The sequence below is a fragment of the Phoca vitulina genome, unplaced genomic scaffold (genome assembly GCF_004348235.1).
Source record: "Phoca vitulina isolate PV1807 unplaced genomic scaffold, GSC_HSeal_1.0 scaffold35, whole genome shotgun sequence".
Classification (NCBI taxonomy): Eukaryota; Metazoa; Chordata; class Mammalia; order Carnivora; family Phocidae; genus Phoca; species Phoca vitulina.
The window spans coordinates 8,584,062-8,598,747 of NW_022589738.1; positions in this window are offsets into that span (position 1 = coordinate 8,584,062).

Consider the following 14,686-nt stretch of genomic DNA (forward strand, 5'->3'; position numbering starts at 1 on the left):
AGTTGGTTGAGAGAATTAATTAAAGGAAAAGGCCAATAACCAGGAGGAAAGAACCTGAGTTCCCAAGGCCCCTATCAAATTGTATAACTTAGAGAAAGTCACTTGTAGGCTCTGTGCTCCACTCCCTCAACTATAGAAAGGAGGTTGACCTACTAGATAGTACCGATATCCTTTTCTTTTAATAATCTCCTACAATATTGGGCTCTGCAGGTGTTCAGTGAATACTTGGTGATGGATACATTATTACTTTGCCTTTAAATTTCTTCTGGTTAGGCAGAACCATTGCCTAAACATTATCCTTGACTGATTCCATATTTACAGGGTCACCCATGAGCAGAATGTCACCCATGAGCAGAATGGGAAACTATATTCTGACCTTTTTTTGTGTGTATTTGTGGGAAAGAATATGTATTGATAGAGTTTGTCTTTTTTAAAACTATGCTCGTGTACTTTAGCATTTTGCTTTGAGAAATGTTGTCCCAGAAATACTTTCTTTCAGAAAAAATTAGTTTTCCCAAGGCCTTAGCCTTTCATTCACAAGATACCTGAGGAGCAAAAATAATATATTTAGCCTTTGTGTGGTACAGGGGCAATGAGTGAGCTATGTGAAAGGAACTCATTTTACACATGCAGGAGATTAGGGTTGTAGCTGCTACAAATCAAGAGATGTGCATTAAATGTGGAATGTTCAATGTTATATAAAACACAAAGGAGATTTCACCCATAACTAGGAGGATGAAGCACAAGCTAACTGCCAGAGGCTTTTTTTTTTAAAACAGTTTTTATTTAATTGATTTGAACAAAAACAAAAAAACAGTTCACCCATTTCTCCCACCAACCACCACTAGCCTCTTGCAACCACCATTCTGTTCTCTGTATCAGTGAGTTTGGTTTTGTTCATTTGTCTTAGATTCCACATATAAGACAGATCATTGGGTATTTGCCTTCTCTGTCTGACTTATTTCACTGAGCATAATGCCCTTGAGGTCCATCCATGTTGTCCCAAATGGCAGGATTTCATTCTTTTTAATGGCTGAGTGATATTCCACACACACACACCCCACGACTTCTTTATCCATTCATCCATCAGTGGACATGAGTTGTTTTATTTTCTGACTTCTTGAAATGACAATTTCTGGTTACATTCTTCAGTTGGTAGAGACAAGTAGATTAAGCCAGTCCTGCTCTCATAATGTGTATATGTAGCCATGGCAGATGTGAAATCGAGTTCAGAAATCCTAAGAGAAAAAGGCTTACACAGAATTGCATACGATGCACTAGTATTAAAAGGAAGCTTCACATAAAAGATCTAGTTAAGAAGAATAATTGCTCCCATTTCTTATTCTGCCTGGATGATATTCACATAGCATTCTTATCATCAATTGACAAACTCACTGGAGGTAAGAAAATTATCCAATTAGCCAAAAGTATTTGTGCCAAACAATAGCTATTCCAAATAAGCAACCCTGAGTAGGTCATTTTCCCTGTCTAATTCCTTGAACATTATGCTTGAAATATTTAAATGTAACATGTTTCTGTCTCACGATTAGGGTACTTTAGTAAAAAGGGGCCAACAACTCTTTTCAATGGTACCCATGCCTATTTTGACAAAATAATCATGGAGGAAACATCTTACTTGATGAAGTAGACGCTCTTCTCTAGAGACCTTCCTACATCATTTGTAGTTTCACAAATTTTAATTACACTTTCCTTCCAAGCCTTCCTTTATTAAACTTAGTGTCAGATATTTTCCCATAATTAATTCCTTATTTTATGATTTATAGATTCGGCTTGAGAAGTAGATTGGGAATTCTCAACTCAGTATATCTCAGTATGTTTATCTCAACTGAGGATGCAGATGCTTTTATTACATGTTAAAAATAAAGAATGCAAAAAAAGAATAATTTATAAATCCTTGTGAGCAAGCAGTGAGCAGAATTTGTTTTTGTGGGCAATAGGTAAATGATATAAAATCTTGGAATTATTTTAATATCCATGGTATTTTTCAGAGTATACAATTCCATGTTAGGTATTCGTGTAATTTTCTCCCATTACTATACCCTATCCTTAATCTTGATGTAGCACATAGCATAGTATATTGATATCATTCAGCTTGTGCTACAGTTATTCTGCATAACAAATCACTCCAAACTCAGGGGCTTAAAACGTTAAGTATATTGATCCCACTGACTTGTTTTTACATCAACTGTGGTTTGAATGTCAACCAGACTTGTCAGACTCTGCTTCAAGCTGCAGGTGGGCTGAGCTTAACTGCAAGGAATGGGTTAGATTAAGGTCTGCTTCACTTGATTTGTAACTTCTGTTGATAACTAGGAAGGGTCTGAGATTTTATCCTACTTATAAGCTAACAAGTTACTTGCCACAGTTCCATAGATGTTGTCAGAAGACTTGAGACTCTTTGGTCAGTGACAGGACTTTATTACTTACTATTAATGGTCTTATTATTTTATTTTTTATTGTTCATACCACAGCAGACAGCATGAGATTCATGTTTTCCTCCATTTCCCTTGCCCCCTAAATTCCACGGGGTGATGTGGTGGCAGGCCCAGCTGGATGCTATGCACCTGTTGGATCTGTGTCACTGTTGAGGAACTCTGAGTTTAGGAAACCCAGTATTTTATTTGATTTTTATTTAAATTCAATAACTTATAGTACATCATTAGTTTCAGATGTAGTGTTCAATAATTTATCAGTTTCGTATAACATCCAGTGCTCATCAGTCACATCCCATGCCCTCCTTAATGCCCATCACCCAGTTACCCCATCCCCCTACCCACCTCCCCTCCAGCAACCCTCAGTTTGTTTCCTATAGTTAAGAGTCTCTCATGGTTTGTCTCCCTCTCTGATGACTTCCCATTCTGTTTTCCCTCCCTTCCCATATGGTCCTCTGCCCTGTTTCTTATATTTCACATATGAGTGAAACCATATGATAATTGTCTTTCTCTGATTGACTTATTTTGCTCAGCATAGTATCCTCCAGTTGAATCCACGTCGATGTAAATGGTAAGTATTCATCTTTTCTGATGGCCAAGTAATATTCCATTATATATATATACACCACGTCTTCTTTATATTGATGGACATCTTGGCTCTTTCTACAGTTTGGCTATTATGGACACTGCTGTTATGAACATGGGGGTACAGGTGCCCCTTTGGATCGCTACATTTGTATCTTTGGGGTAAATACCTAGTAGTATAATTACTGGGTCTTAGGGTAGCTCTATTTTTAACTTCTTGAGGAACCTCCATACCATTTTCCAGAGTGGCTGCACCAGTTTGCGTTCCCACCAACAGTGTAAGACGGTTCCCGTTTCTCCGCACCCTCGCCAACATTTGTTGTTTCCTGTCTTGTTCATTTTGAAAACCCAGTATTTTAAAAGGAGTCTTCAAGCAAACCTGTCCAACCATCACTCCAGGAGGAGACATTATTGTTTTGGTCAGGAATCTTCCCTCTGCCTCAGAGGGAGACAGAGTCTCTAACTTCCAGAGCTGTTTGCTCTACAAAGTCCAGGCAAAGACATACCAGAACAAAGCTGTTAATGCCTGTTGCTCAGAAGATAAGCAGAAATGCAGGAAATCTATAAAAATTTGTCTCCAAATATCTTCCTTGGACCAGTGGCTACCCAGGGTACATTCTTCTCATGTTGAATGGTGAGGGCACATCTGCTACCATTATATTGGGTAAAATAAGTCACACCACTAAACCCGAAGTCCGTGTGGCCGGGAAGTATATACCACCCCAAGTGAAAGAGAAGAATGAGTATTTGCTGAACAGTCATCCAATGTATCACTCAGAGAGTACTGAAATTATTTAACTTCTTCAAACTAATGCTAATTGTGTAAAGACTATGTTTCAGTTACCACTGCATTCTCCGTGCACTGCCAAATTACTTCAGTATGTGATCAGCTGGTTTTGGGTTTAGTTTTAGTGAATGCATGTCCATGTCAGAATGTTTGATATAATTAATGTAGTTTAAGAGGTTATCTTTCAGCTACCTTACAAATAATAAAAAATGAAATAAATTATATATATCACTACTCTAATTGCTACATGGTACCAAAAAGACATTACAAGAATACAGTCTCTAGGACTCTCACTGTCCTAGTCCCAAGGATGCCACTTTCATGCTTTTATGTCCCTCAATTCCTTTATCAGCAAAAGAAGGCAAAATGTAGTACATATCTCATAGAGCGGTTATGAACATTGGTTAACACATGAGAAGGTCTGACACATATCATATGAGTGTTGAGTACCACGATTACTAGGGATCTAGTTAGGAAATTTACATGTATTAATTCTAATCCTAATAATAACCTTGAGATTGGTATTATCCTTATTTTACATATAAAGTCATCAACTATTAAATAGTCATTAACTAAAATTTATGTCTCCTTCCACTACCAAGAAACTATTATTTCACCTAAGCTAGAATTATCGTATCTGAACTGGACAGATGTTCAAGGGATAATTTTGAATATTTAGAAATGGGAGCTAAATAGGCTTTCAGTATTTGTACTTCTACCTCAAAATTTTTAAATATTATTAGAAAATTATGCTCTAAAAAAAAAATTATGCCCTCTAATGGGAGAAAATGTCAGTGATAATACTGATAGTAATGATTATAACAATAATACTGTCATGTTTAAAGTAACCAAAAACCACCTCAATGCTTTTACAATTTTAATGTGAATCTTTTTTAGATTAATATGTACATATATATTCACCATATACACTATATTCAATATATACATATACACAGATTTTTTTCTCTATAATTTGGGCTATCTTTTAAAGTTTTCAAAGTACTTTAAAGTGGATTCTAATTTTAACACTAAGGTAATCACCAAAAACAGTTGCTTTTTCAGTGCACTGGACCCATTGTAGTGCTAGTTTTCAAAATGGATGTGCAGGCATGTTCCTTGTTTGTGGAGATGCCTGTCAAGATGCCAAAATAAAGGTTGCTGAGTATGGGCTACTACTGAATGACTCTTAGTTTTAAAATCTGTCATGTTATTTTTTTCCCACTCACCATGTGAATAGATCATAACTCTCCCTCTAAGATCTCTGTGCTCTGTTGACCATAATAAATCCTGACTTCCTCCTACACCTCTTTTGTGCATCTCTTTATTTATTTTTTAGGTTTTTATTTATTTATTTGAGAGAGAGTGAAAGCGAGAGAGATCACAGAGGGAGAAGGAGAAGCAGATTCGCCACTGAGCGGAGAGCCCGATGCGGGGCTCTATCCCAGGACCCTGAGATCATGACCTGAGCTGAAGGCAGACACTTAACCCATAGAGCCACCCAGGCACCCCTTTTGTGCATTTTTTAAAATGTTAATCCGCATTTTATTAGTGCCATTTATGTATGTATCTCTCACCCAGTTAATTAGTTAGCTGCTAAGAGGGTGAACCTCTGTTCTATCAAGTAAGAAGTTAATGGTCCTTTGTTTTGTTTTGTTTTTTCATTTCCTTCTTGAGTCAGATCATGGAGGTGAATGTCTAGGAGTCCATGCATGCTTGACTCGAGCAGAGCATGTGCTTAGGTCGAGCCTGAGGGATAAGGAAAGAGTTTCAATAATGTGCTGTCGTCTGGCGTGTAACACCTTCTCATCAGTGCTGGAACAAAGTCAGATTTCCTATGTCATCTCCTCAGAAGATGCCCATGTATATGCATATCACCATGTGCTTTTTTGGTTGGCTAAGCTGAGGTTGCCGTCTGGGCAGATGTGCAGGAAATGTGGCAAAGCTATAGAAGTTATTTTAAAAAACCTTCGCTTTTTATTTTAAAAATTATTCATACACACACACATACACACACACACATATATATATAGTGAGATCACTCGTGATGCTGCCATCTATAACCACAGTTAACATTTTAGGGTTTATTCTTCTCTAGATTTTTGTCTGTGTGTTTATATACAAATAGTTAGGCATATATATATGAATATAAATACATACATGTACACGTAGATGTGGATGTAGACTGATACAGATTCCATTTAAAAATGGTATAATAGGGACGCCTGGGTGGCTCAGTAGGTTAAGCGGTTGCCTTCAGCCCAGGTCATGATCCCAGGGTCCTGGGATTGAGTCCTGCATGGGGCTCCTTGTTCAGCAGGGAGCCTGCTTCTCCCTCTCTCTCCCTCTGCTTGTGCTCTGTCAAACAAATAAAATCTTTTAAAAAAATGGCATAATATATATGCATTCTGTTTAATGCCCACATTTTATATGTATATATATCATACGATTCTTTTATTTTTTAAAGATTTTATTTATTTGAGTGAGAGAGAGGGAGTTGGGGGAAGGGGCAGAGGCAGAGAGAGAGACAGAGAATCCCAAGCAGACTCTACGCCAAGCATGGAGCCCGACACGGGCCTCCATCAAACAACCCATGAGATTATGACCTGAGCCAAAATCACGAGTTGGATGCTCAACCAACTGAGCCACCCAGGCACCCCCATAGGATTCTTTCTACATCATCATCTTTTGAAATGGCTGTTTAGTGTTCTCTTGTATAAATATAGCATAATCTATTGACCCAAGTAGCTTATAAATTGGTTATGAAAATGGAACTGTCAAATTTCAATGATTTAACTCAATAAAACTTTGCTATTCATGTTTTTGGTTAATGGAAGGCTTTTTACTTCGTGACTCAGGCCCCTACTCTCTTGCGTCTCTGCCCCCCTTCACGGTCTTTCAGTTTGCTGCATTCAGCTAGAGGTTGGAAGAAGAGTATGAAAGATCTCCTTTGGGACATTTTTATGTATCAGGCCTAGAAATAGCATTCATCACTCCTTCTTATAAGTGAGAACCCTTTCACAATGGAAGACAGAAATCAAATGTGGAACACACAGCTAGCCATCTCTACCACAAAACTATGTATTTTTTTTTTACTAAAGTAAATACCACCATGAAAAAAATCTTTAGTATACTGTTATTTTAAATTGTCCTTTTATTTATAACATACTTTGCTTCATATATTACTATTTTGTAAATTGTGATCGTTATGTTTCCTTTGTATTATACTTTTTAATCAATAAAAGCAATCCCATTTGATTTTTTTACTTAAATACAACTTTTTTCTGAAACTAATTTTAGCATATATCCTTTGTCTATTTTTGCCATCCAATTTACTTTTTAAATTTTTGAGTATAACAAATGTGTTTAAGATAATTCAAACAACAATAAACCTGAACATATTACAAATTGTCTCTCTCCTGATTCTTTGTCACGTATGTACCAAAGAGTTGATATTCATAATTTACTTCCCCGTATAATTGCTCTATTATGTTAAGCATATAAACATATAAAAATTTTTCTTTATTAAAATTATGAGGGGCGCCTGGGTGACTCAGTCAGTTAAGTGCCTGCCTTCGGCTCAGGTCATGATCCCAGGGTCCTGGGATCAAGCCCCGCATCAGGCTCCCTGGTCAGTGGGAAGCCTGCTTCTCCCTCTCCCACTCCCCCTGCTTGTGTTCCCTCTCTGTCTATCAAATAAATAAATAAGATCTTAAAAAAAAAACATAAAATAAAATTATGATGTTATACCCTACTTGATAGCCTACCAATTCTTTCCTTTGCTTAACAATAAAACTAATAACATCCTACCCAACATCTGTAGGTCTAATTTGTTCTTTTAAATAATGACCACCAAGAGTTTATTATTTTTTTTCCTACTTAAATCATCAAAAACATTTTAGAGAAGGCCCCTTTAATTAGTGTGAAATATTATCTCTTTGTTTTTGTTTCCTTGCTTACTTGGGAGATTAAGTCATTTGAGGTGGCAGCGGAGGGGGGGGCGGCTATGATTTACTTTCCCTCTCCTGTTCATGTCCTTTGACATTTCTTCTTTGTTGCTGATTTATATGTACTGTTGATATAATCTGGATTTTATTTTATGCTTTATGTTTTACACATCTCTCTTCCCATCTGTCACATGTCTTTAATGTTGTAGGGTTTTGGTCATACAGATGTTGTACATTTTGAGGCAGTTGAATTGACAAAAGTTGCCTTTTATGGCCTTTGCTTTTCCGTGCTTCTGAAAGGTTGTGACGTTAATATAGTTACATTTATCAATCTTCACGAGTTGTGATTATGTTTAATAAACAAATTCTTTCCCAGTCCTAAAGTCATTAAGTTATTTCACATTTTTATACTAGTTTTGATTTTTTTCCACATTTAGTTCATTAATCTATCTGACATTTATGGAAAGTCGATTGCCCTCGTGTGATGGATCGAATAGTCCATTCTTCCCCCTTGTATTTTCCAGTACACATCAAGTTCCCGACGTGCTTGGGACTCTTTCTGAATATCTTATTATGTTTCATGGATTTATGTGTTTCTCTTTGCCAAAAACCCTGTTTTGATTAATATTTGATATGTAGTAAGGTAATGTCTGTCTCCTTGTTCTCCTTTTTTAGAGTTATCTTGTGTCTTTTAGAGTCCTCTACTTTCCATATTAATTTTTGAATCAATTTTGTTGTTCCATAAAAATAACCTGTTGGGATTTTGATTGGAATTGTACTGAATTTATACATTAATTATTCAGAAGAATAAATACTTGAAAATATTTTGTCCTTTATTTGTTTTCTAATGCTGCTAAATACTTTTATTTGGTTTAGCTCTGTTTTTCCTCTGGAATTTAGGGCAAGATGGAGTAGAGAAATTTTTGTCTTGAAACTAGACTTCTAAAAATATAGAACCCACTCTCCTTCAATCACAGTTTTGTCACAGGATAAAATAATCTATTAAAAAAACTCTGCTATTGTTTGTGGGTGTAAGTATGAATCATAAACAACTATGTTCCAACTAAGTCCCATACTGCCCACTCCAAACACAGTTGGCTTCAGTGAAGTCTGATGTCTCACGGGCAGTTTGAAAGTTCTAAAGATGTACCTACAACTCAGGTCTTTGTAGACCATGTCCATAGAATCCTGATATTTAAACACAAAGCTCCAGTACCTGGGATTTCACAACCCCTGATTTTGGGGCAAATTGCTGTAGCTCTAGAACCTCCTTTTAACATGGCAAATATACCTCTGGGGTTAATCACTGATGCTTTTTCAAAACATTGTATATAACAATCCTACGTGGAGAAGAGGAAGACAGATTATGGTGTTTCTACTTAGAAAAGACTGCCTTGGATGGCAGTAAATGTGGGATGGGAGGGATGCAGAATTGGGAGGAACAGCACGACACAAGGGTGAACCCTGGTGAGGGGTGGGTGCATAACAAATGTGCAAAGAGTGACTCAGAAAGGAAAGAATAAATAGAAGCAAAGCAAGCTTAGCCCCTTTTAATATTCGTTATGAACTGTATCCTAGTCTCCTACGGTGGATCAAGCTCTGGGCAGCTGGGGGAGGTTTATGCACCTGTGGCTTTGGCAAGCACAGTGAGGTGAGGGATTTGGGAGAAGTGAGTGGCAAGCTTGGGAGAAAAGAAGGTAGAAGACACGTTCCCAGCACATTCTTTCACCCAGAATTGTAGAAACATACCTTTCTGCATCTATCATTAAAACCTTACATGCCATTTACTTAGTATGGCAATTCAGGAAGTTTTAAAAATTACACACCGGACATTAAGGTAGGTGAAATAGCAACTCTACAACATGAATTGGAACGTGACATTGGCCTTAACGCTTCCACTCGTAAAAACATGTGCTGGGAACTTTAATCTGCACGCAGCATCAGAACTGATTTCTAACGCTGGCACAAAACCCATTTGTGAGTTAGCTGAGCCTGAAGAAAACAGAGGAGTTATTTTGTCCTTTCAGTAGGTGTCTGATCTTGATCCCCCTAATGTTGGGCTCCCAGTGAAGCTCGCTGGATTTCCCCTCAGCAGAATCAACGACTGGGAGGAGGAGGAGCTTCAGGTCCGGGGAGCAGTTCCTCAGCTGTGTAAGGGCAGCGTTCCGTGAGCAGGCGCTGTGTCCTGTCTCCTGAAGGCACCTCTGGAACGTGGCAGCGGGTGACATCCTCCTATTTCTATCCTTTCTTCCGCTGTGGGTTTGCCTTTCACAAGCACTTCATGGTATTGCAAAAAATGTGTTCTTATAAACTCTAAGAAAGTTACTGTAAAATATACATCAATTTTAAAACTTATTTAGAAATCATTATTTCCTACAGAAACAAGCTGAGGATATACCTCCACTAGAAAGATTTAATTTAATCTCTTCTTAGGGACAGCCAGGAAAGCCATGTCTTTTCCCCGTTCACAGGGACATGTTCTCCTCTCGGTTTTCTTTTTGCTTTTTTTTTTAATTTAATTTAATTTTATTATGTTGTTAGTCACCATACATCATTAGTTTTTGATGTAGTGTTCCATGATTCATTGTTTGCGTATAACACCCAGTGCTCCCTTCAGTACGTGCCCTCCTTAATACCCATCACCAGGCTAACCCATCCCCCCCACCCCCCTCCCCTCTAGAACCCTCAGTTTGTTTCTCAGAGTCCATAGTCTCTCATGGTTCATCTCTCCCTCCGATTTCCCTCCCTTCATTTTCCCCTTCCTTCTCCTAATGTCCTCCACGCTATTCCTTATGTTCCACAAATAAGTGAAACCATATGATAATTGACTTTCTCTGCTTGACTTAGTTCACTTAGCATAATCTCCTCCAGTCCCATCCATGTTGATGTAAAAGTTGGGTATTCATCCTCTCTGATGGCTGAGTAATATTCCATTGTATATATGGACCACATCTTCTTTATCCATTCGTCTGTTGAAGGGCATCTCGGCTCTTTCCACAGTTTGGCTATTGCGGACATTGCTGCTATAAACATCGGGGTGCATATGGCCCTTCTTTTCACTACATCTGTGTCTTTGGGGTAAACACCCAGTAGTGCAATTGCTGGGTCATAGGGTAGCTCTATTTTTAACTGTTTGAGGCACCTCCACACTGTTTTCCAAAGTGGCTGTACCACTCCTCTCGGTTTTCATTGACAGCTCAGGTCTGGGGGAGATGAAGGTCCCCAAGGAATGGTGATAAAGTGAAAACACCTGTGGTGCTCTCTGCAGAGCTCACATGTTTTTTCTTACTCTCTAGGCAGGGGCCCCTGAACACCTTTATCGGCATTCTTTTCAACCCCTCATAGATTCCAGAACCTTTGTTTTCATCCATGCTTCCTAGGAAAGGGGAACACCTTGCTGCTGCCTGTCTGATTGCAAGACATGTGCCAGGAGCAGGGGCTGCTGCAGGGCGACAATGCTGGAAGGCAAAGCTCCCGAGGTTCGTTGTCATTGCAGTGAATTAGGTTGTAATGTACTACGCCTGAGGCACTGTGCTCTGTCCCAGATATCACATCATGTGAAATTTTCATCTTCCAGGGTAACTTCACATGGTTTTAGAGACGTGAATTAATTCAGATGAGTTGAATGTTACTAAATGATGAGAACAGTGTCACAACCAAGGACGGCTGTTTATCGTGGCCAGGCATCATGCTAAGCACTGAACATACATTGGCTAATTTCAGCTGCATCCAGTTCTGTGAGGAGGAGATTTATGGCTACCACTTGCAAATGACAAATGCACAAACTGAAGGTCAGCGACATTATGAAACTTCCCCAGGGTCACACAGCTGGAGGACTGGGGGCTAGAATTTGAATGCAAGATAGGACTCTAGAGGCTGTGCTCTTAACCTCATGCCTATGGTGTCCATCTTACAAAGGTCCTAGAACCTGCACAGGTTTCTAATACCAGATGCACTGAGCTATTTAGGAAGAGAATTCATTCTCTGTTTCCACAGACCTTTACTGTGGTTACTGTGTGCCAGGCGCTGCTCTGGGCACAGGAATTAAAGCCACAAACAAGACCGAGAAAGACTCTGCAGCCTTGGAGATTTTATTCTTGTGGGTGGATGAAAACATGATACTAAGTCCCCTGGGTCACCTGGTATTGCTGCTGGCACATCAGTGAACATGCGTCAGTGAGTAATCAGGATACTGCAAATTTAGGCTACAAGAATTTGTGCTTTAATCATTAATTTTCATCTCCACTGTGACAAGAACCATGTCTTTCTCATGTGAGTGTCCCCCTGAGCACCAAGCCTTGTGATCTAGCCTCTGGTGGCTCCTCAAAAATTGTTTGCTGAATGACGGATTATTATGGATTTAAAAAAAACGTATGTTACTTTTTCTTTTTAAAGAGAAGAGGGAAGAGTGCCTGGGTAGTTCAGTCGGTTAAGCGTCAGACTCTTGGTTTCGGCTCAGATCGTGATCTCATGGGTGGTAAGATGGAGCTGCATGTCAGGCTCTGCACTCAGCAGGGAGTCTGCTGGAGATTCTCTCTGCTCCCCCCAGCTCATGCGCACACATCCTCCCTCTCTCTCAAGTAAATAAATCTTTAAAAAAAGAGAGAGAAGAGGGAAAACTGTTCTTGTAATATAAACTGAATCTGATTCTTAATAACTGGCCATTTGTTTCTTGAATAATGTTATAGCCAGTCTTGATTGGGAATGTGGAATTTCAAAGCAATGCAATGTTTAACAGATTCTGGAGTAATGGAGGTGTCCAAACACTTTTTATTAACTAAAAATACTCTAGATTGTTTGTTTGTTTGTTTTGGTGAACAAAAATAACAGCAAGCCTTCATGTCCTGCTTTGCTTTTTTTTCTTTTTTGGTTTTACCATTTGTAAGTAAGAGGTTTTATTGTCTAAAATCTCTTTCTTCATTTCTCTGCAACACTTATTCATTGACTGTTATTACTCTTCTCTTCATTGAACCTGAAACACTCCCACAAGGAAGGAAATAACTTTTCCATGGTTTCATTCCATTTTATATTTCAGATGTTTTGAAAGGTAATATTGTACTGTTATCTGTTGTCATAAAATAAAAAATGACTGTAGTCAAGCACTGGACAAATTGCATGCCGGCCAATGTCAGTGGGGGACACAATGTCAGAATGGAGTTGTCAAGGAAGGCCGGTGGAAGACACAGGCCCAGAGAAAGGCAGGCTGGCTCCACCTTCTCTTCACAGCAGGTGTCAGGGGAAAGGGGGCAGTAAGGTGGCCACGAGAACAGTCTCAGTTTTTAAGGATGTAGACTTTTAGAGCTGGAAGAAACCTCACTAAGGAAATAGAACGCTTTGCCTTGCCTTCTCATACATGTGGAAATTGGAGTTAAGGCAGAACTAGAAGCCAGACAGCCTGAAGCCATCAGTTGTTCTTTCAGCTCATTCATTCATTCGTCTCTTCATGCGATGAGCTGACCAGGGGGTAGCCAATGAGCTGTCATAGTCCTCGTACCAAAGGAGCATATTATCTTCATAAGATGGCCGGTGTACTCTGGGGTGAGGAAGTCTGAGAGTAAATGCCACCGAGTGCCAGGAAGTGATGAGGAGGGAGCGACTAATTACCTGGGATGTGGGTGGCCCAGAAAGGAGACTGTACTAGAACACAATAGAAACGATCCTCACAACTGGAACCAGCCAGCTCTGTACTGTATTTTGTATTGATTCGTCACACACACACACACACACACACACACACACACACACACACAGTAATTTTACTCATAACTCAATGAACATTACAGTTTTAATCACAAGAAATCAATGTGATCAGGAATATACAGAAGAAAAATAAATCAAGTGTGCCCTCATAGAATCACGGCTGCAGAGTTTCTCAGATCCCTTGGAACATAAGGCTCGGAAAGATAAAATATCTTTTATTAATAAAACGGATGGAAATTTATGCAAAACATTTCTTACTTTCAGAAAATCCTGCATTCCTATCAAAGCACTGAACCTAAAATGATAATGGTATGGGGCTCAGATACAAGGGTTTTAAACCCACAACAGCAAATCCTGCCTTCTCCTGGGACACTCTATAATCTCTGAGGTTGTATCTACATTCAGTTTATCCCTCCAACGTGTGATACAATTCCAATAGAAGTCACCAGATGGGCTTGGGTAATATTAGGCCACTAGAGTTCTCAAAACCTTTGTGTTAGCTATTAATAACCTTTTGGATTAATTATATTCACCCCCCTCCTTTTAACTTCTATTAGAAGTGCTTTCAAGTGCCATTGATTTACTATTTAAAAGCATATAATGTCTCCTGGACAATCTTTTTTTGAGAGGTGGAGAGAGGGGGCGAACAGGGGCAGAGGGAGAGGGAGAATCTTAAGCAGGCTCCACACCCAGCATGGAGCCCAATGTGGGGCTCGATCTTACAACCCTGAGATCATGACCTGAGCTGAAATCAAGAGTCGGACGTTTAACTGAGCCCCCAGGCACCACTTTCTGGACAATCTTATGGGCAAAAGAATATTTAAGTCTTTTCTAAAATTTAATATAGTTAGAAAATTCATAAAACTGGATCAAAGTCCCTAAAGAAATACATGTTTAAACTATCTACATCTGGCCTCTTAGCAGAGCCCTATAATTTTAATTTTAAATGCTATTTAATGAATATAAATATATATTCGTTTAATATAATAGGCCCTGCAGTGATTTAAATTGGAGACCTTGCTTTCCTTATGCTGAAACCCTTAGAAGAAAAAGAAAATCTGATAGAAAAAGAAACCAGAATGCAGTGATGGCAGGAATCACTTAGGCCATAACCTTCAGATCTTTTGGAGTGTTGAACACAAGCACTGATGAAGGGGGAAAGGCATGGGAGAGGCTCTGGGGTGACCGCGGCGGAACTGCTCCTCTCTTCCAAGCCC